General features: G+C 35.0%; 1 pseudogene; it reads right to left on the bottom strand.

Annotated features, from left to right (window-relative positions):
• Positions 1–1,901: 1,901 nt before the first annotated feature.
• LOC127212405 (3-hydroxyisobutyryl-CoA hydrolase, mitochondrial-like) overlaps positions 1,902–22,544 on the bottom strand; it is a 65,096-nt pseudogene continuing 44,453 nt past the window's right edge.

Genomic DNA, 22,544 nt, shown 5'->3' with positions numbered 1-22,544 from the left:
ACCCTTCACAATAGCCACAAGCAGTATAAAATATCTAGGAGTAACTCGAACCAAACAATTGAAACACTTGTTTGAAAAAAAACTTCAAATCTCTGAAAAAGGAGATTGAAGATGACATCAGAAGATGGAAAGGTCTCCTTGTTTGCGGATTGGGATAATTAACATAGTAAAATAGGCCATTTTACCAAACGAATTTACAGATTCAATGCAATCCCTATCAAAATACCTACACAATTTTTAAAGACATTGAAAGATCAATTCTCAACTTCATATGGAAAAACAAAAAAACCAGAATAGCTAAAACAATCTTGTACAATAAAAGATCCTCCAGAGGAATCTCTATACCTGATCTCAAGCTGTACTATACACCAACAGTAATTAAAACAGCATGGTACTGGCACAGTAATAGGCTGGTTGATCAATGGAATGAAATAGAAGACCAGGAAATAAATTAACACATATATGGACACTTAATTTTTGACAAAGAAGCCAAATCTATTCAATGGAAAAATAATAGCATCTTCAATAAAGTACGCTGGTCTAACTGGATGTCTACATGTAGAAAACTGCAATTAGGCCCATATTTATCACCATGCCAAAACTCAAATCCAAGTGGATTGAAGACCTCAACATAAAACCAGAGACACTAAATCTGTTAGAAGAAAAAGTAGGGAAGATCCTGGGACTCATTTGCACAGGAGACAACTTCCTGAAGAGAACTCCAACAGCCCAGGCCTTAACAATTAATGAATGGGACCTCATGAGGCTAAGAAGCTTCTGTAAGACAGGAGACACTGTCAAGAGAACACCACCAAACCAAATAACCCAATTGAGAAATGGGTCTCAGAACTAAACAGAGAATTCTCAACAGAGGAACATCGAATGGCTGAGAAACACTTAAAGAAATGCTCAACCTCCTTAGTCATCAGGGAAATGCAAATCAAAACAACTCTGAGATTCCATCTTACACCCATCAGAATGGCTAAGATCAAAAACTCAGGTGATACCACATGCTGGCGAGGATGTGGAAAGAGTGGAACACTCCTTCATTGCTGGTGGGATGCAAACTCGTACAGCCACTTTGGAAATCTATCTGGTGCTATCTCAGAAAAATGGGAATAGGGCTTCCTCAAGACCCAGCTATTCCACTCCTTGGAATATACCCAGAAGATGCTCTAGCACACAACAAGAAAATTTGCTCAACCATGTTCATAGCAGCCTTATTCATAATAGTCTTTATTTTTAATAATCTCTACATAATTTTGTTAAGTAGCATATGAACTACCACTTCAAGCCAAAGTTACCATTTTCATGAGAGATAAACTCAAGACTCTCTGGAATGCTTGAGATTTCTTCATCTTTAAACCAGGGACCAACAAACCATTTCTGATGAAGATCATTGTAGATATCATATACTATGGGTCATATGCCACTACCACTCCAGGAAGCCACAGATAAAACATACTGATATTCTGCAGTATTATACCATAATATATTGGTGGTGAAACTTAATGTAACTTTCCAATGATGAAAAGTTATAAACTGTTATTTAAATTTCAGACAACCATTGTATCATGAAACATTAGTTTTTTTATTTCTTTGCCAGCCATTTAAATGTAAGGAAAACATTTTCAGCTTGCAGGATGGATGGACATGGTCAAGATGCCAGATATGGCCTCTGTGCTATAGGTTTGCTGAACCACCCCCAAATAAACCTTAGTGGTCTGAACTTCTCAGAATTTCAAATAACTACTTTGCAGAGATTTAAAATAGTCATTCAAATCTTCATCGGTAACATCTTTTAGTTTAGATGGTTTTCACTTTGGACTCTGGTCTTTGTCAATGAAAACAGCTTTCATGGCCTCATCAAAGTCATGATCTACCATATATCCTTGAACTAGTCAATAGTCCATGGTCAGCACCTCTTGTAAGGTCTTGGAAGAGCCCTCCTTGAACTGCCTTAGTGTGACCTTAGGGATGTTGAAGACATTTTATTAATTATCTTTATCTGTTCTAAGGCAAAACTTACATCCTGCTATAAGTTTTCAAAAATCTCTTCTTCAGTATTGGCTAGAAAACAACTGTTTATTTTGTCCATATGGTCATCAGATATGGAAGATTTGTTCTCATTCATCTTAGACTTGGCATGGTAGCTTTCTAAGACACCTGCAACTCTACTGATGGTTACTTCAACACTAACAACTTCTCCAACAAAGTGTTTAGAAATTCCTATTCTGTGCACATCTCTTCCTTTTAGTCTGAATCCAGTCAATGTAAGGAAGTAACCCAAATTTCCTTGGATTCTTGGCAAAAAAAAAAAAAAAAAAAAAAAAAAAAAAAAAAAAAATAGCCTCCACTCACATCAGGTTTTAGCCCTATTTCTATTTCTTACATTTCAAAGAGAGACCTTTGTGTAGCCACTCAGAAATGCTCATGACCTGAAAGATCAACTTCCACACCCATTGTGATCTCATCAATAAGGGGAATATATTGTTTCTGACAAAAAACAATGACATTTTTCAGGATATATTCTTCTCCAAATAAATCTTGAGTCAAAGCCTGCCTTTTATTTTAGCTTCTGAGAGTGCTTTGATGTACCCTCCAGTACAGAAGGCCTTTCCTCTGGCTCCCTTTATGATGATCAGGAACTCAGGACTGTGTTAGGGTTTTGTTCCCACTTCTCTTTCCCCCTTATTTTACACATACACTTGTATTATTTTACAAACACACACACACACACACACACACACACACACACACACACATATGAAATAAACTACATACAGCAAGAAGAACCATGAAACAATCAGGAATTATACAGATGTTAATGTTACATTCATGGTATTTTGGCTATTTGTATTTGGCAGCCTTGAAGAAAATATCTTTCCTATCTTGATGAGTCTAAAATTCTGAATGTAAGTCAATATCTATCATATCTCATCTCTATCAACTTAAAACAACTATCTAGACCTAAGAACATCCTTTTACATATACATTTATGTTAGTACATGTATATACAATACAGAAACAAGAAACAGGATACAATGAGGAATTATATAGATATTATATTCACGGTGCTTCAGCTTTTTGTATTTGGCAACCTTGAAGAAAACATCTTTCCTATTTTGTTGATTTTAATATTCTGAATGTAAATCAATATCTATCATATCTCATCTTTATCAACTTAAAATATCTATCTAGATCTAAAAACAACTTAATCCCTAAACAACTAAACTTATTATAAACCTAAACTATCTGTTCTTCAAGCCCATCAGAAACTTGAGAATGAATAAAATTGATTACCTGAATAGGCAGGAATGCAGGCTAGCAGCTTCCAAAATGAGAAAATGACAGAGACAGAAATAACAGGAGCTATTCCTAGCTTCTTTAACCATTTTCCCCAATTTTATTTGGGTACATAGAAGGAATTATTTGTCAAAAAATCAGCCATAAGAAACCTTAAGAGAAGCATACCCCATTTCTCTTAAAGGAGACTGGGTTAGTTTTTGGTTGCTTTCTTTGGCTATAGATGTTTATTTTTATTGGGAGTGTGTTTAAGTTTTTATTGGTATTCAGAGAGAAAAGAAGTTGCACTCAGGGATGTCTCTCTGCTCTTTTATCCATATTTCTTACAATTGGAGATAGGGGTTGAGAAGAAAGAAGGGGCAATGTAGAAATATATATGGATGATAGGACAAAAAGTATATTAAAAAATCTACTCTTCAACTTAATACCCTTATTGTTACTCACAAGGTTATTTTAGTTCACTACTATGCAAATTTGTATATTGATACAACATAAGTTTAATTTTGATACATTGGTAGAGAATTAAAATTTAAGACTATTCTTCTCATATACTATATATATTTCTACTCTAATATGAAGCATTGTACCCATGCAACTCAATTATAATATAAGATCTACTTCCAAAACTTTGAAAGTGATACTGTAGGATGCTTAGGATAATTAAGTAATACAAGTTAATAGTTAGTTGACCGAACCATGGTCATGTCAAATACTAGTCTGTTTCCATCACAAGAATATACATCCTAGGTGTAACAAATAGATAGGATTCTATAGATAGATAAGGTAAAGTCGTTAGAGGAGGTCTTCAAAAGCCTCACAGGTTTACAGGTTATGGTATTTAGAGATGATTTTTATTATTTTAAAGATTCTTTGACAACAAGACAGGTTAACTCCTGTCAACACCCACCCTACCTCAAAGAAGATGATGAGCATCAATGAATCTCCTTATGGAGATGGCTTCAAATGTGGCAAAGCAGCCACTAGGCAAAATGTTCTCATTTCGGCTACAGACAGAATTCTGCCTGAAAATGGGATAGCTTGGATGCAGGCAGTGTCCATGACCCAACTCTGCCAAGACAGGGTAACAAAGTCCTCAATAGTTCCTGCCTCACAAATATGTCTGTCAGATATACTGGGCCAGAAGGCTGAAGATAATGCTCCAACATTATAGAGAGTTTTTGGGTGACTGATAAGGTAGCAAATTGTTCCCACTTTATTACACATGGATGGATCTGCAGGATCATGTTCAGAATCTGAGCATTTAGATGTATGAAATATATCCTGTATTACATAGCTAATGTCTGCTTATAAGTAAGTATATACCATGTGTGTCCTTCTGGGTCTGGATACCCTCACTCAGCATGATCTTATCCAAATCCATCCATTTGCCAGCGTATTTCATGTTGACTTGTTTTTAATAGGTGAACAGTATTCCTCTGTGTAGATGTCCCACAGTTCCTTTATTCACTCTCCAGTTTCTGGCTACTGAACATAATGCCACTATGAACATAGTTGAGCAAATGTCCTTGTTGTATGAGAGAGCATCTTTTTTTATTAATATTACAGCCTTTTATTGTAATTATTAGGATTGCCACCAGTCTTAACTTGGGAAAAAAAGTGACATTTTCCCATGGAAAATATAGTCTTTCTTTTTTTTTTTTTTTTTACATTTTTTATTATTCATATTACACCTCGATTGTTAGCCCTTCCCCTGTTTCCTCCCATTCTTCCCTCCCTCCCACTTCCCCCCTTCTCCCCTCCTCTATGTCTGTGATTGAGGGAGACCTCCTCCTTCTATATATGCTCTTAGAATATCGAGTCTCTTCTTGGTAACTTGCTATCCTTCCTCTGAGTGCCGCCAGGCCTCCCCATCCAGGGGACGTGGTCAGAAAAGGGGCACCAGAGTTCGTGTGAGAGTCAGATCTCACTCTCCACTCAACGGTGGAGAATATCATGTTCAGATCTTAAGGTAACATTATTTTCTATTTTCTGTGAGTCAGATTGATTTCCAAAATGGTTGTACAAGTTTTCACTCCCACCAGCAATGGCAGAGTGTTCCCCTTTCTCCATATCTTTGCCATCATGTCCTGGCACTTGAGGTTTTTATTTGTTTGTTTGTTTTTGTTTGTTTGTCTTTTTAGAAAAGAGTTTTTACTCTTTATTTTATCAGCTCATAAAGAAATGAGTGTCATTGTGACAATTTTCAAACAAACGTTGCATTTATTATTTCTAGAAAAATAATTTAAAAATACTTTGAAACATTCTCTTTGGTCAAATATTGATTATTTCCATGCTAAGCAATGCTCAGCTAAGTGTTCACTATATCACCTTTTATTGGGTGTGTGTTAAAGATATCCCAAACCAAAAATTAACACTTTTAGTCACCTGAATTTTTTATCTTAACTATTCTGATAGGTTTACAGTGGAATCTCAGAGGTGTTTTGCTTTGCATTTCCCTGATGGCTATGAATGCTGAGCATTTCTTTAAGTGCTTCTCAGCCATTTTATATTCCTTTGTTGAGAATTCTCCGTTTAGCTCTGTACCCCATTTTAAATTGGATTATTTGGTATGCTGATGTTTAATTTCTTGAGATAGATAGATAGATAGATAGATAGATAGATAGATAGATAGATAATTGATAGATAGATGATATATAGATATAGATATGCGTATACATATATAGATATAGATATGAGCCCTTTGTCAGATGTGGGGTTGGTGAAGAACTCCCAGTCTGTAGGCTGCCATCTTCTTCTCTTGACAGTGTCCTTTGCTTTACAGAAGCCTTTCAGTTTCATGAGATCCCATTTATTAATTTTTGATCTTAGAGCTAGAGCTATTCATGTTCTGCTCAGAAAGTTGTCTCCTGTGCCAAGTGTTTTTCTTTTTGTTGTTGTTGTTGTTGTTGTTGTTGTTGTTGTTGTTGAGCTCGTTGATCCACTTGGATTTTAGTTTTATGCAGTGTAATCAGTATGAATTTATTTGCTTTTTCTACATGTAGACATCCAGTTAGAACAGAATCATTTGTTGAAGATGCTGTCTGTTCTCCCTTTTATGGTTTTGGCTTCTTTGTCAAAAATCAAGTGTCTGTAGGTGTGTGGGTTTATTTCTGGGTCTTTCATTTGATTTCATTGGTCATCTAGTTTGCTTCTATGCCTGTACTATGCAGTTTTTTTTATCACTTTTGCTCTATTGTAAAACTTGAGATCAGAAATGAATATATCTCCAGACAATCTTCTATTGCACAAGATTGTTTTAGCTATTCTGTTTTGTTTGTTTGTTATGTTTTTCCATATGAATCTGGGTTCAGCTCTTTCTCTGACACATATTTCAACTCTCTTAATATCTAATTGAAGTTCTCATTTTCATTATCTTCTTTGATTTTAATGATAGAAACTGTTCACCTTGAAGACTTTGATATCTCGATTATGTGTTACGTTTTCCCCTGACTTTTAAGTAGTCAAATACTCTTCATAAAATAAAAAGAAAACATTTCTACAATTATAGTCAAAGCTACCGATAATAGAAATAGTAAATAGGCATAGAAAGGCTTTCTTCCCATACATGTTTCTGCCACAGACAGAATTTTGTGTAAAAATGGGCAAGCTTGGATACAGCCAAACTCTGCCAAGACAGGGTAAGCAGGTCCTCGATGTTCCTGCCTCACAAATATGTCTGTCAGATATATTGGGCCAGAATGTTGAAGATGATGCTCCAATGTTATAGAGAGGTTTGGGTGACTATTCAGGGAGCAAACTGTCTCTGCCATTTTTTTCTCATTTTGGAAGCTGCTAACCTGCACTTCTGGCTCATTCGTGTAATCAAGTCTCATTCCTTCTCAAGTCTCTAATGGGTTTGAAGGCCAGATAGTTTAATCTTACAATTAACCTTATTTGTTTAGGGGTTAAGATGTTTTTAGGTATAGATAGATGTTTTAAGTTGATAGAGAAGAGATATGATAGATATTGATTCTCATTCAGAAATTTAAAATCACCAAGATAGAAAAGATGTTTAGTACACGTTGCCCAACACAGTTAGCCAAAACACCATGAATGTAACACTCATATAATCCCTGATTGTTTCATGGCTCTCCTTGCTGTATGGAATTTTTATTTATGTGTAATAATATAAATGTATATTCCAATAAAATAAAATAAAATCTTTCTTAAAAATGAAAGCCTATCTCAATAACTAAACTCTGGCTTCCACATGGGCATGCAAGGACACATATACCCATGTACACACATATACATAAACACATTAAAATTTACATAAAAGATTTTATGGATTTAGTTTTATTGGATTTAGCTAACAAAAGAAAAATGGACTAAGAGAGATGAAAGTTCATTCAAAATAATCACAGTCTGAAAAATATAAAAATTTGGGGAAAGGTTGTCATCTGAAAATTCAGGGTTCAGTATCATTTTACCAGAAGAAAATCAAATAATTCCAAAAAATCTTGACATAATATATATAATTCACCTCTTACCCACAAAAGTAAAGAAAAAAAGGGTTATAACTGATCAATGTATGCATACATGTTCTTATAATAAATGTAAAAGTTGTTCTAAACTTCAGAACTGGGCTTCCAAAAGTGATAGTGTATTTGTCCTCATGCTGAGGTAAGTATTCTAATGAGAATTGAGTGACAGATGTTTCTATTTGTTTCTACTCCAGGATGGCTGATGATGATGATGAGATTATCATTATTTTTAAACTATGTAGCATTATACATCTTAGTTGAAGCATTACAAGTGAATTATACCTAATGTGTCCTAGTGTGACCCTGATGCCATTCATTGTCATTTTGTCAATTTCTATAAAGAAGAAACAGATGCAGTGAGCTACAGAATCACAGAATGATACTACTGCTTTCAGCTAGCCTATCTGTATCTAATATGGTAACTTTTCAGGGAATTGAAAGTCTGTACAAATGAGGGCATTTCAGGATGAATGCAGACATTTTGTTTTCGGTTTAAATTAACTCAGTTGCCTTGACACACATGTGCAGGTGCTCCCACGTGTGTGTGTGTGTGTGTGTGTGTGTGTGTGTGTGTGTGTGTGTGTGCGCGCGTGTGAGAGAGAGAGAGAGACAAAGACAGAGACACAGACAGAGACCCACACCCAGACCCAGACCCAGACCCAGACCCAGACCCAGGCACAGGCACAGGCACAGGCACACACACAGACACAGACACAGACACAGACACAGACACAGACACAGAGAGGGCCTATACATTTTCCTCCAACAATCACAACTTTTGTTTTTGGTTTTCTCCAAACTTTTAAAAAAATCTATGCCCTCATACTAAGTGGTGACTGCCAAGGATGATTGGCATACCATAAGAAAATGTCGGCGATTCTGTAGTTCTGCTCCTCTGCAGTTTCAAAGCATTATTTAAATTTTTTTTTCAATTTTCAGTAGAATACTACAAATGTGTGCACCGACAAAGATAGGTGGCATTCGTTACTTTACAGGTGGCGGTTAAGGAATGACTTTTAAGTGGATATTCACTCAGGGAAACAATCACAGCATTCCCAGGTCACATCAGTGACTGTATGCAACACAACAAAACCCAGTAGGTCCTGGCCTGGCACTTGATGCAAATGTTCTGGGTCCAAATATCTGAGGTCAGGGATAGTATTCATTACACTGTAGTGGACTTAAGTGCAATCAGTAAAGAAGAGAAAGAGTCAAAATACAAGTCAAAGGGGAGACAGGAGTATGGGTCAAAAAGGTTGCAGAGGCTGTAATAGTAAATTATTAACAGCTATTATTCCTTGAGATCTGGAAACAAAGAACACACTTTGATCCCTGGCCATGACTTTCTTGGAAGTAAAGTAATAGTTTCAGAAAACACAACACAGCAGAACTCTTTGTATAAAAAAAATGTTTTCTCATTAAAGGGTCTGATTTTTCTTTCTTCAACAACTATGGCTAAGGATGATAAGATAAAAATGAAGCATACAACAAAAGACTACTTTCTGGATTTTGCTTGAAAGTTTCCTTTGAAATGAATGAAGTAACATATAAATCCTCAAGATTCCTTCGTAAGAGCTGATTTCCCATAATAGATTTCTCAACAAATAGCTCACTATATTACTGATTGGGAACATAATCAGAGTAAATTATCAGATTCCTAGGGAGAGGAAAGGGGGAAATTAACAATCTGTTTGAAGTCTAAGGTTACCTAATAACATTCCATTAAAATAATAACAATATAATGTAATAAAAATTCAGTAATACTTAGAGAACTACCTTTTTAGCAATCTTTAAATCAACTAATCAATGTTAAAAATAGACTCAGGGATATCTCCCTTATCTTTTATCTTTATTTTGAAGGTATGGAGATAGGGGTTGAAAAGAAAGAAGAGGGAATATAGAAATATATAGGTATGATAGGACAAAAGGTAGTTATGGAATGTACTCCTTAACTTAAGGCCTTGTTACCCACTAATAAGATTATTTTTAATTCATTGGCATATAACTTTGTATGTTAGTGCAAACCAAATTTAATTTCAATACATTAGTATAGAATTCAAATTTAAGATTATTCTTGACACACACACACAAAATATATATACTCTAATATGAAGTTTTGTACCCATACAACTCAAATATAATACAAGATTTACTTCTAATACTTTGAAAGTGCTATTGCAGGCTGCTTAGGACAAGTATGTAATACAAGTTAGATGTTATTAGATCAAATCATGGTCATATCAATTACTAGTCTATTTTTATCACAAGAATATACATCTTAGGTTTAACAGATAGATATAAATCTATAGAAAGATAAGGTAAAAATACTTAGATAAGGTCTTCTAATGCCTCAGAGACCTACATAATATGACAGTTAAAGATGTGCTTTATTATTTTAAAAGATTATTTGACAAGACATGTGAACTCCTGGCAACACTCAGTCTACCTCAAAGAAGATGATGAGCATAAAGAACCTTGTGGAAAGGAGCCACTAGCAATCCAGCCATGGGCAAAAAATGTCCACATTTTGGCCACAGAAAGAATTCTGCCTTAAAGTGAGCAAGCTTGGATGCAGGCAAAGTCAATGGCCAAACTCTGCCAAGACGGGGTAAGCAAGTCTGCAATAGTTCCTGCCTCACAAATATGTCTGTCAGGTATACTGTTCCAGAAGGTTGAAGATGATGTTCCAGTGTTGTAGAGAGTTTTGGATGACTTTTCAGGCAGCAAAAGGTCTCTGTCAGTTTTTTATTTTGGAGGCTGCTAACCTGCACTTCTGGTTACTCAGGTAATTAAGTTTTATTCCTTCTCGAGTCTCTGATGGGGCTGAAGACCAGATTGTTTAGTTTTACAATTAAGCTTAATTGATGAGGGTTTAGGATTGGAAAGATTTTTTTTCACTATTGCAAATACAAATAGCCAAAACACTAGGAATATTACATTTATATAATTCCTAATTGTTTCACAGTTCTGCTTGCTGTATGTAGTTTTTTTTTTGTATTTATGTGTAATAATATAAATGTATATGTAAAAATATTAGAATATATTAAAAATAATAATACCCAACAAAATGCAGTGATTTATTTCTTAATGTATCTAATTTTGAGTGCCATTCCTACAAGATTAACTAGTGACTTCATTGTATATTGGAAAGCAGTTACTATCATGAGCAGATAATACATTTTAACTAAATAATTACATATAAGTGAGTGTGACTTGTGGCTTGTGGCATCCTATGCTTCATAAACTGGCATTGTTCCTCTACATGAAATCATTCTTGGACAGGGTTCTGCATTACATTATATTCCTGTGGCAAAGAATTCATCTGGAGTGGATGAAGAAAGGAAAACGGTTGAAAGAGGCAGTGGGGAGAGCAACAGAGGGGATCAAGTACAGGGAGAATGGTAAAAGACAGAACTGGTTGAGAGAGCTGGAATGATTATGGAGGAGTATTTCTGGGACCATCTAGAAAACTGCAACAATGGCACTCTCAGGAATCTCTAAGGATGACCCTATCTAAGATTCCTAGCAATTGGGAATATGGAGCCAGAACCAGGTATCTCCTGCAACCAGACAAGACTTCCAGCTTATATATGGGGATACCAACCCAGCTACAAAACATTTTACCCACAATTCTGCCTGCCTATAAGAGGTCCAGGGATAAAGAAGGAGCAGAAAGTGAGGGAATGGCCAACCAATGACTGGCCCAACTTGCGTCCCATGCCGTGAGAAAGAACCCACACCTAGGACTATTAATAGTCTGCTATACTTGCAGACAGGAGGCTATCATAAGTGAGTAGCTTCACCCAACAACTAATGAAAAGAGATGCAGAGACCCGCAGCCCTCAGCCAAATATTAGGCAGAGCTTGGAGAATCTTGTGGAAGAGGAGGAGGAAGGATTGAAAGATCCAGAGAGGTCAACGACACCACAAGAAAACCTATAGGATCAACTAAACTGAACCAGCAACAAGAAAGCATGCATGGGATGGATCTATGCCCCCTACACATATGTACAGCTTGGTCTCCATGTGGTACCTGTAACAGCAGGAGCAGGGACTGTCTCTGACTCTTCTGGGTACCTAAGGATCCCATTCCTCTAACTGGACATCCATGTCTACTCTCAATAGAAGAAGATGCACCTAGTCCTTCTACCATTTCATATGCCAAGAAGGATTGATATCTATTGGAGGTCTCCCTTTCTTTAAAGAGAAAAGGAGGGGAGCATCAGGAGAGGGGAGGTGACAGGGAGGGACTGGGCAGAGAGGAGGAAATGGGATTGGGATGTAAAGTAAACTAATTAATTAATTAGTGAAAAAAGAACTTAGTAGCAGAGAGACTTGTATACATATTCAAACTGTGAACAATTAACATAATTGTATAATATTTGGGTAGATATCTGTTGTCTTTGTTTTGTTTTTAGATTGGCAGTATAATTTTCTGTTCTTTGGAGTTTATATATACATATGAACATTTATGTATGTTTGTAGTATACTGAAAAATATGAAGGTTGTTATTAAATATAAATAAATACACCCATCATAGTAATCACAACTTTTAGTGCAACTATCAATATCTGAAAATTATTAGGAAAAGTTATAGTGAACCTTCTTGAAAGATACTTCTTGATGATTTTTCTAAAATGAGCAAAGATTTAATATTTTCTTTCACTTTAATTTTAAATGGTGATTCCTGATTTTATATCTGCAAATGGTTGGCATGAAATGTTTTCATTCTTAGGTTGATCACATTGATTAATTATTTCTTTGAAATATGCTCTTCTGTGATTTCCCCTTTATTATCTTATCAATGTTTTTATTTTATTTTATTTTTAAAGTGATTTTACATACGGAGACATATAATTTGCTCATCTATGTTGATAAAAGGATTCTGAGAGTTAAAAAAGGGGGGGGCAGGCTGTGGCGGTGCCTATCTTTAATTCCAGCACTTGGGAGGCAGAGGCACGTGGATTTCTGTGAGTTCAAGGCCATCCTGGTCTATTTAGCAAGTTCCAGGACAGCTAGAGATGTAATACAGAGAAATCCTGTCTAGAAAAACAAAAAACCAACCAAACAAAAATATCTACTTTCTAGAAACATGTTATGTCCTGGCCTCTTTAATTCAGAAAAAAATACAATCAGAGAATGTCTTTAAAGTTTTTAAAAGGCATCTGTGTTTTGCAGTCATTAATTACATAAGTATCATTAGCTTAAGTTAAGCCTGTTATGCTGAGAGGCAGCATAGAGACTCTTAACACAAGATGAACTGTAATTCTCTTGGAGCTCTTAGAAAGAAATTAGAGCTAAGAGTAGCATATAGATAAACTATATGCGTGGGAAATATATCTCAGTGTGTAGAATACTTGCCAAATCTTTTATTTTACATAGAAGTTTCTATTGACACTGAAAATAAAGCATCAGCTTTTAAAATGTGTTTGTATCCATATCTCTACCAACAAAGTTCTGACATCATCTTCTTAGAAACTTTCACATAACCATTGAACTTTTTTGTTGCATTGCATCCCTTTTAAATAAATTGTCCTATGAAAAATGCACACAAGTTTTTTTTTTTTTAAGTTTTACTTTTGTGTTATTTTTAGTTGGTTAGTTGGTTGTATTGGTTTGGTTTTGGTTTTGATTTTCTGAGACAGGGTTTCTTCATGTAGTCTTGGCTGTCCTGGACTTGTTTTGTAGACCAGGCAGGACTAGAACTCACAGAGATCTTCCTGCTTATGCCTCCCTAAGTGTTGGGATTACAGGCATGTGCCACCACACCCAGCTACTTTTACATATTCTACAGCACACCATCTCTAATTTTTAGAATCAATGCTGTGCAAATTGTATTCTTAAATATGTCATCTTCACATAACCTACCATGGATTTGTGATTTTCAGATTTACATATATTAGACTTGCTATTTTCTAACTGTGATGTTTTTCAGAATGATACCATGTCAGTACTGAGGCTACAAAAATCTTGTCATTGAAACAGTTGAAAGCATTCTCTTAAAAATGCTTTCTTATTCCCTATTGTTTTCTTGAATGAAAAAAGAACAATACTACTTACTAATTTAATATTAATATGGATAAGTTCAACACAAAACTGCATTGTCATCTTGATGAGTGAAGGTTGTTTGAAGTACGGTCAGTTTATTGATTGAAACATGTAAAACTATTCCTGTTTCTTAGGCAGCTTTCCTTTGTTACATCAAGGATGGTAATTGTATTGGGAAAAGCACAATAGAAGATGATTATCTGCTTTTGTCATGGAGATGAATTATTGCAGAATGCATACATGAAAAATAAAAGCAGTATTCTATAAATTGGCCCTTGATGCTTTGTTCATTTGATTTCATTGTCCATATATTCTAGCATGATCTAATACTAAATAATATAGTAAATAGAAACACTTTTGTTGAAACAGAATTACTTTCTTTACTAATGAAACTCTGCTTTATGAAATAGCTGTGTCTGACAATGCACTGCATTTAAAATGCATTATTTAATCTATGCCAAAAGCTGAGTAGTAACAGAAAGTTTGCATAGCTATTATCATTTTATTAAATTAGTAATAAGAATGCATAATGAAAAATGAAAAACTTTTTATTTAAAACTTAATGGAGTGCAGCTCACAAGCAATGCAAATTAAAAAGTAGTGCATTTTAATCCTAGACATTTCAATAAAATCTATTGAGGAAAATTGTAATTGTCAGTAACTATTGAATGACTTCTATAACTTTTTAATCAAAAAATTAAAATCGTGGCTAGCAAAATTTTTAAGAATTTTAAAAGATAAAATATTAGAGTACAAAAAGACCTCATCAATTATTCTGTCTCTAAAAGAAGATATAAAATACTGTTTTATATACATAGATTGAAGGCCAATTTAATATTTGCTTCTCGGAGAAATTACACTTCCTATATTTGAATTTGGACACTATGAAATGTAATTAACTGTTGCTTATTAAATTGGGTTTTAGATAGATTTAAAGCTACTGAGAAGTCTGTCCAGTGAGAGTCTGTCTGACTCTGGTACTTTTAACCTGGTTCATTTATTTTTCATTGAGCTGTGATTTGGAGTGAGACAGAGCCGTTTATTCTAGCTACAACTATCACCTGGTGTTTGCTAAATCACTGTGAAATTCTTGCAACAGCTGTTTGTTCCTGGGGAAACATTCACTTCATATTGCAGCAATAAACTGATCATTGCCAATTAAATGCCCATTAATTGTGTAAGCAAGGATTACTGCCAGATGTTTACATTAGAAAGAAAAATATCCTGTGCTATTTATTTTCCACTTATAACCCTTCCTTCTCATGGAGATAATTATATATATGAGATTATATAATACACAACAAATTTCAATTCAAAAATTAACAAAATAACCTCTTAATGGGTTAGATAATAGAAAATAGGATAAGAATGCATTGTGCATATAATAAACAAAATGCTTCTGGACAGAATTAGTTTCTCAATGTGTTGAAAAGGGAAAGATTAATTAGACAACTAACCAACCCAAATGATCTAAGCTTCTTTATTTGGTGTAGCACATTTCATAAAAGTTGTTTCTGTTTTTCCTATATGCCAATTCAATGATAAACATAAAAAAGGTGTATTCATAAAAGTTGAAATGAAACAAACATTTCAATAAAAAAATAAAAGAATAAGTATAAAATGAAAGAAAGTGGTGGTTTTAGATTTTTATCTGAATTTTTCTACCTCTGCATTTACCTGAAGTGTCATTCATCTTCAAAATATTATTTAAGATTTTTTTGTAGAACATGGTAGTGATAAAAGTGAAACAAGAACTTAGTAATATGTTTTTGAAAGTAATTTATTTCAACACCAAAATAAAATGGGAAATAAACACTTACCATAATGAATATATTTATTACATCTTTTAGTGCCTAAGTAAATGGAAAAAGTCATAGAAAAAAAGTGTTTCCATGGCCAAGAACACCAATAAATTATTCATTCTCTGCAGAAAGCTTTCACGGGACACATCACATGCCTATTTCTCTGCAGTTGCACCCTCCTGTATTCATAAGGAATAGGAAATCCATATACATTTCTTTCCTGCAAAAATAACTGCTCCCAGCCCCTCATACCTAAGCACACAACAAGTAGACAAGCAGCAACAAGAAGATTAGGTGGCACTCTGTTGCTCACCACACTGAACCACACCTCCTCCTTGGAAGGTGATCACAGGACACATTGAGAGCTGCGGAAGACATGAAACAGTAGCATCTGGCTCCTTAAATATCTCCACGGGCATTTGTAATGGCATCTTTGAAGTTTTCTCTGCATCTGTCACATGTTTAGCCTGCACATTGACTGCCCCAGCTGAGCACGATTTTGATTCTTTGAGACTTTGAATAGTGTAATCTGTTTAAGAATACGACTCGGGAAAATCCCTCATAATATCCATACACAAGCTCTTTCATGATTAAAGAAGGGGTCCGCATTCCCATAACTGTTATATTTTTATGCTGAAATGATGCCAGCCTTTGAGTTAATAATACAGCCTACAATTACATTCCAGCTTTGCACATTTTTTGAGAACCTGTACTCAAAAAGCCACATCTCTACATTAAAAAAAAAAAAAACAGTATTATAGAAATTACTACTTGAGCAGGGCCTCAATAAATGTGATGTGTGTGTAATCGTCTTGGCATCTGATTATAATAGAAATGTGACCACTGTCAAGTCACTTTGAAAATCACTTTTTATTCAACCTTTTGAGTCGTGTAGAATATAAGAATAAAGGCTGATTTGACTTAAATGGTAATTTGAGTGCTATTGACTTTATATGTATTAAATTAATATACTCCTTACAATTAAATCATAAGACGCTACTCTACGTAATGTACCTCATTGTGCAGGCGGACTATTTTCTAATATTAGTGCAATCTTCAAGCTATAGTACAAGCCTTATAAATATAAATTGGGGCTATTAAGTAAGGTTCATTCTAATTCCATGGTTATCCTATTTCAAAATTAACATGATGTTTGTTGGTATTTCTAAACTCACTATTTCTAGTTCTTTTAGCTTTGTGAAAGAACGTGTCAAATACTTTTATTAACATTACAGTCTTAAGAGCTTAGTGTTCTCTCCCTTAACAGTCTCCATTTTAAAAGAAGACCAGATGAGGAAGCAAAGTACTGGACATTTAATCATGGTGTATGCATACATGTACACACGCATGCACGTGTGTACACACACACACACACACACACACACACACACACACACACACACACATACACAAACCCAGCCAAAGACAAACAGGTAATCAGAAAACAATTACAGCTTTCTGGGAGATTTTCAGACACATCAAATTATGTAATTTGGGCAGTAACTTCCTGTTTGTCTATAAGCTTACCCTAACACAATTGTCGATATTTGTCTGTTGAATTAGAGAGGGGAGAGGGTCTTTTCCCTCAATAAACAAAAGAAATAGCATTATTTAAATTAGAAACTTGTGAAAATAAAAATCAGCATGGATTCAAAGTTGCCAAACTATGTACCTACCTTAAATGCCTTAGATAGTAACGGGGACAACCTATTTACGTGAACAAAATGTCTATGGCTTTCCGTGACCAGAGCCTGAAATATGCTATGACACACAAATTGATATTCAACACCTGGATGTTCCCATCCACGAAGAATCACACTCGACACTGTGCACCATATAACAAAACTAAGACAACCTCTTTCCAGATCAGATTATTAAACGGTAGAAACTTCTCCTCTACCCACTTCAGCCAACTTGAAACTGACAATGATGATGCCTTACTCTACCAGGAGCATTTTATCTACCACAGAATTCAAGGGTTTCCAAATTCAGACTTGTGAAAACGTTTGTTCTGAAATGTTGGACTTGGGAACTCTGATGGGATTCATTGAATGAACCCAAATAAAATGGAAAAAAAAAAAAAAAAACGTTCAGGAGTGTAGCCCGCTGCCAGAAAAGCATCTAGTGAGTCAGAAAGCCCCTGTTTTTAAGAAAACTAAGAGGACAGAGTTTTGGCACCAATGAACACATGTGACTGTGGTATATCTCTGTAGGTGACAAAAGGCACATTAAACATTGGTTGTTGGAAATGCTGTGAATTGTGAATGGGAGATGTTTCCTCAAGCAATAAGGCATCCACCCCTTCTCAGCTTTGCACTCATCTATTCATGACACATAGTTTCCTCATCACTTCCCTGAGAAAGAACTTCAATGAATAAATGAATTCCAGAGTCAGTTATTGACTTGTATGATTACCAAAAAGAATCCTGGATGGCAAATTAATTTATTGGGTATCATAAGAATTGAAATTTAAAAGTGGGGGTTATAAAAGGTTAAAAAAAAAAAAAAAAAAAAAAAAAAAAGGTAGAAAAAATGATCCTAGAGGTGATATAAAGAAATAGAGAAAGTATCAAAACTGTAATGTGATAAATATTAATTGATTCATTCATTTATTCAAGAAGCATCTACTAATTACTATGTTTCAGGGGTTGTGAGAAAGCATAGCTTAGTAGGAAACACAAATTCACAGCTTTAATTCTGTTTCATTTGTTAACTGGCTACTCATCAAGAGAAGACTGGTCTCTTTTAAGAAAGTCAATCTCAACTATAAAATTATGAGAGCAAAATAGATAACAAAACACTAAATATATGTCATAACTAATGCTCATTACTGCATTATTTTCATTTTTCAACAAGGCAGTGCACCATATTGTACACTTAGCCCATGGGTCTGCAGGCTGCTGCTCCAGACTTCTCAAAATGAGCAACATATTTCTGCTCTGACAATTGATCTCATAAATGAAATAAACACAATATTCTGAAATTCAAAAGTATTAGAAAGGAAATCATTTCAACGCATGCAAAGTTGTGTGTGTGTGTGTGTTAGAGAGAGAGAGAGAGAGAGAGAGAGAGAGAGAGAGAGAGAGAGAGAGAATTTCAGAAAACATCAAGTCATTTCTCAGATGCATATTGAAAGTGCCCTCCCAACAGACTACATGAAGCTGGCACATTCCTTAACATGCATCATTAGACATTAGTCCTATAGGATCCTCCAGAGTAGTGTGACGTCATTAAATGTAAAACAATGCCACAGTTTGAAACAGAAAATCTCTAATAGAACAGTCCTGTAAGACTTAAAGGGGAATAACAACGGGTGCCACTTTCATGTTTATATAAACACAGTTCTGAAAATCTAATTTTGAAGATGCTATAGTAGGAAATTTCCAAAGAGTATTTTAAAACTCATCATCCATCCAGTGTTCCTCAGCCAGCTGACATGAGTCAAGGGGAGAAAGTAGGAGTGAAACAACTAGGAGCAAGATGTGGTACTCCTCATCGTTAGGAAAGACAAACTGTAACTTGACTAGTTCTCACTGTAGTGATTTTTTGCATGTTTGAAAGCCCACACAGAATTCTTAGAAAAAGCAATGTTAGACATACAATCTTTCTTAACAACAGCCATCTGTTCTAAAAAGTTAATTTTCTGTCAATGTTACTGTTAGGCAACATGATAGAGTGTGCTTACACAAACTAAGACAATTAGAATTACCAGCTAGTATGAAGGATGTATTATGTATGTGGTTCATTGCTAACCAAAGCATTCAGTTAGGTATGAGTGGAGTAGGATTGGATTCTCACTCTTATCCTCCACTTATCAAGGTTAGAGAAAACAAAAACAACTGCCAGTCTTTTAGTGAGATGAAAGATATAATCTTGACCTGTATATTAACAATAATTTCTCTATTTAATGTGTTATGGAAGCACACAGTGGGTGCAGTGTTTTCCTCTGTTCCACAAGACCATAAAGAACAGACATCAAAATACAAGCTAGAGTAGACAAATATCAGCATTTGATGACAAAGCAGAGAAAATAACATTTGGAAAATTCAGGGAATAGGTGAATAATCAGAATATAAACTTGTCCTAGTCATGCCATTCCAATTGTTAAAATAAGACTCAACAGTCACTTTTATTTCCAAATGAAACTTTTGGTACCTGAATAGTCACTTCACATAGTGAGGCGTCAATGTAAGTAAATTTAAATTTATTTAATGAACTCAGGGGCCATCACCCGACAATTTTTCTGTAAATTCCTTGTTGCTGGTATTGTTGCTTATTTTTGACATATGCTTAGTAATCTTCTCTTATTCTACTCCATTATTTTGAAAGTAATCAGTGACTACGCCACAACTTTTCACTCTAACAAAAAGGAGTGTTCTCAACTTTGTCATTTTTTTCTCAACTCCAATGTTTATGAAGAACAATGATTTTTCATCCAACAATGTCAACATATAATAATGCTGATGTCTATTGCTGAAATCTTTGTGGAAAAAATAATGGTACGAATACTATTCAGTTTTCTTTTCTTTTCTTTTCTTCTTTTGTCTTGTCTTTTCTTTCCTGGGGTGAACTCAAGCCTAGTGTTCTGAGAGCATATGCATTGCCTGTTGTGTCAGCATTATTGCTGATAACATTCCTTTTTCTTTCCCAAAATGGCCTGAGTAATAAATAATATATGCCACCTGACCATCACTCTTCTCTGCTATTCATTCGTAGAATTTCATGATCGTCTTAATCTACCTACTTGAGATCAGAGAACTATATGGAAAGGGGACCACTTGATGACTCTACTAGAATAAACTGTTCAAAACACTACTGTCGAATAGTAAGTATGTGTCACTCATTCCATGATTCTTGCCAAATTTTCTTGCATCTAATCATTATCAGTTAGTATCCTGGCAAGTCAGGACAGGTTCTAAATGTTCCACTAAGCATATGCTGAAATGGTATACTGACTTCTGTTTACACAGTTTAAAATTGTTCTTTACAACAAGGTAGTAAGAAATGGGTAAATAAATTTAGATTTGTGCGGGACATTTGAGGTCAGAGTTGCTTGCTACAGGAAAATGAGGTGATGAAGGAAAGCTTTTCTGTGAACATTTTGGCTCCAACCAGAATCACCCAAGTAACTTGTAAGAGCTCATTCAATGTGTCATTATGGGCTGGACTTTGTGAGACCTGTTGGTGTCCAGAACGGAAAGCCGAGAGGAATGTAGATGTTAAAACAAGTATCTGGATTAGTGAAAGCTAGAGCTTGTGTGGTCCTCATCTCTAAGATACTGAAAGCCTCACTGTCCCTAAGAGGTCTGTCTGAGAATCTTAAGAATTCATGAAACCAAAACTGATACAGTAGAGTAAAACATGAACTGGAATAAACATCTGTCTGTCCGTCTAAGAACTGAGAGATACAACTTTCCTACCGCCTGACATTTCTGACAGGTAGAGCATCAATGCATCATTGCTAATCTTCGTTGTGTCTCTCATATGAGTTGCTACTAGCAGCACATCCAGAATTGACTCCTGACAGAAGCCAGAGAAATTCTTTCATGTTCATCATGTGCCTGCATTACTTCTTGTTCTGGACTTGGCTATGTAAAGCATCTTTCTCTATTTCTTCTCATGCCCTCTGAAAACCTGGTTAGCCTGCCAGAGTTAGCCTTCCCCTTATTTGAGCTGTCTCCTGTCATCTTTCAGACCTTAGCTCATTCACCGTTTCCTCAGGAAAGTCACTCTGAACTCGAAGACTAAAGTTGCCACAAGCACAATACATGCACACTAGAACCTTCACAAGTTTTTCCTCTGCTGTATTCGGCCAATAAACGAAAGAAAATGAAAAAAGAAAATTGAGAAAAAGCAAATAATATTTGTAACTTTTAAAACAAAAATTGGTACAAAATTGCTGGCTGTTCAGGCAGCAAACCATCTCAGTCATCTTCTCACTTTGGAAGGTTCTAACCTGCCCTCCCTCCCTGAACACTCAGGTATTTAATTTCATTTCTTCTCAAGTCTCTGATGGGGTTGAAGATGAGACAGTTTAGTTTTACAATTAAGTTTAGTTGTTTAGGGGAGAAGCTGTTTTTAGGTCTAGATGGAAGTTTTAGGTTGATAATGATAATGTGTGATATATACTGATTTACATTAAGAATTTTAGAGTCACCAAGATAGGAAAGATGTTTTCTTCAAGGCTGCCAAGTACAAATATAGCTTATATATAATTCATGATTGTTCTCATGGTTCTTCTTGCTGTAGTAGTTTATTGTATATATGTGTAATAATATAAGTGTATATGTAAAAATATTTATAAAAATTGAAAAATAAATAAAATTAAACTGATTCCTTTCAAGCTGAAGCTACAACTAATAATTAAGATTATCGAGTAAAATACATTTTATTTGTGTTTCAGCAAAAATCTGAAAACTTACAGCTGCCCATGATTTACATCTTTTGTTTTACACATTTAGTTCAGTAGTCTTAAGTTCAAATGTGGTCACTCTTAAACAAATGTTTTTATATTCATATTCTAATCTCAGAATACACAGCCATACATACAACAGTGGTGTGCACATTAGGATAAAAACACTAACTTTCTGTTTGTTTGCGTTGAGTTATTTTGTTGTGTTTAAAACGTAAGAAGAAAACATGTGGCCTACATAACTTATACGTATATCATTCATTGTTATATAAGCATGCAGCAATTGTTAAATAAATGGATATACACCCTTCAGGATTCACAAGAAAATGCATATTATAAGCATCATAAAACTATTTTTCTGCAGCAAGAAAATGTACATTTCCACAATTTCTTCCTTTCTCTAAATAAAAATACTAACCAGAGAAGTGTCAAATGCAGAGCAGCACTTACTCCACTCCTTGTCTAAGGTCACTTGCACTACAATTTCTTTAG

This window comes from Acomys russatus, chromosome 30, assembly GCF_903995435.1.
Source record: "Acomys russatus chromosome 30, mAcoRus1.1, whole genome shotgun sequence".
Classification (NCBI taxonomy): Eukaryota; Metazoa; Chordata; class Mammalia; order Rodentia; family Muridae; genus Acomys; species Acomys russatus.
The sequence above is the reverse complement of the archived record's forward strand: the minus strand, read 5'-3'. Positions and strand labels throughout refer to the sequence as shown.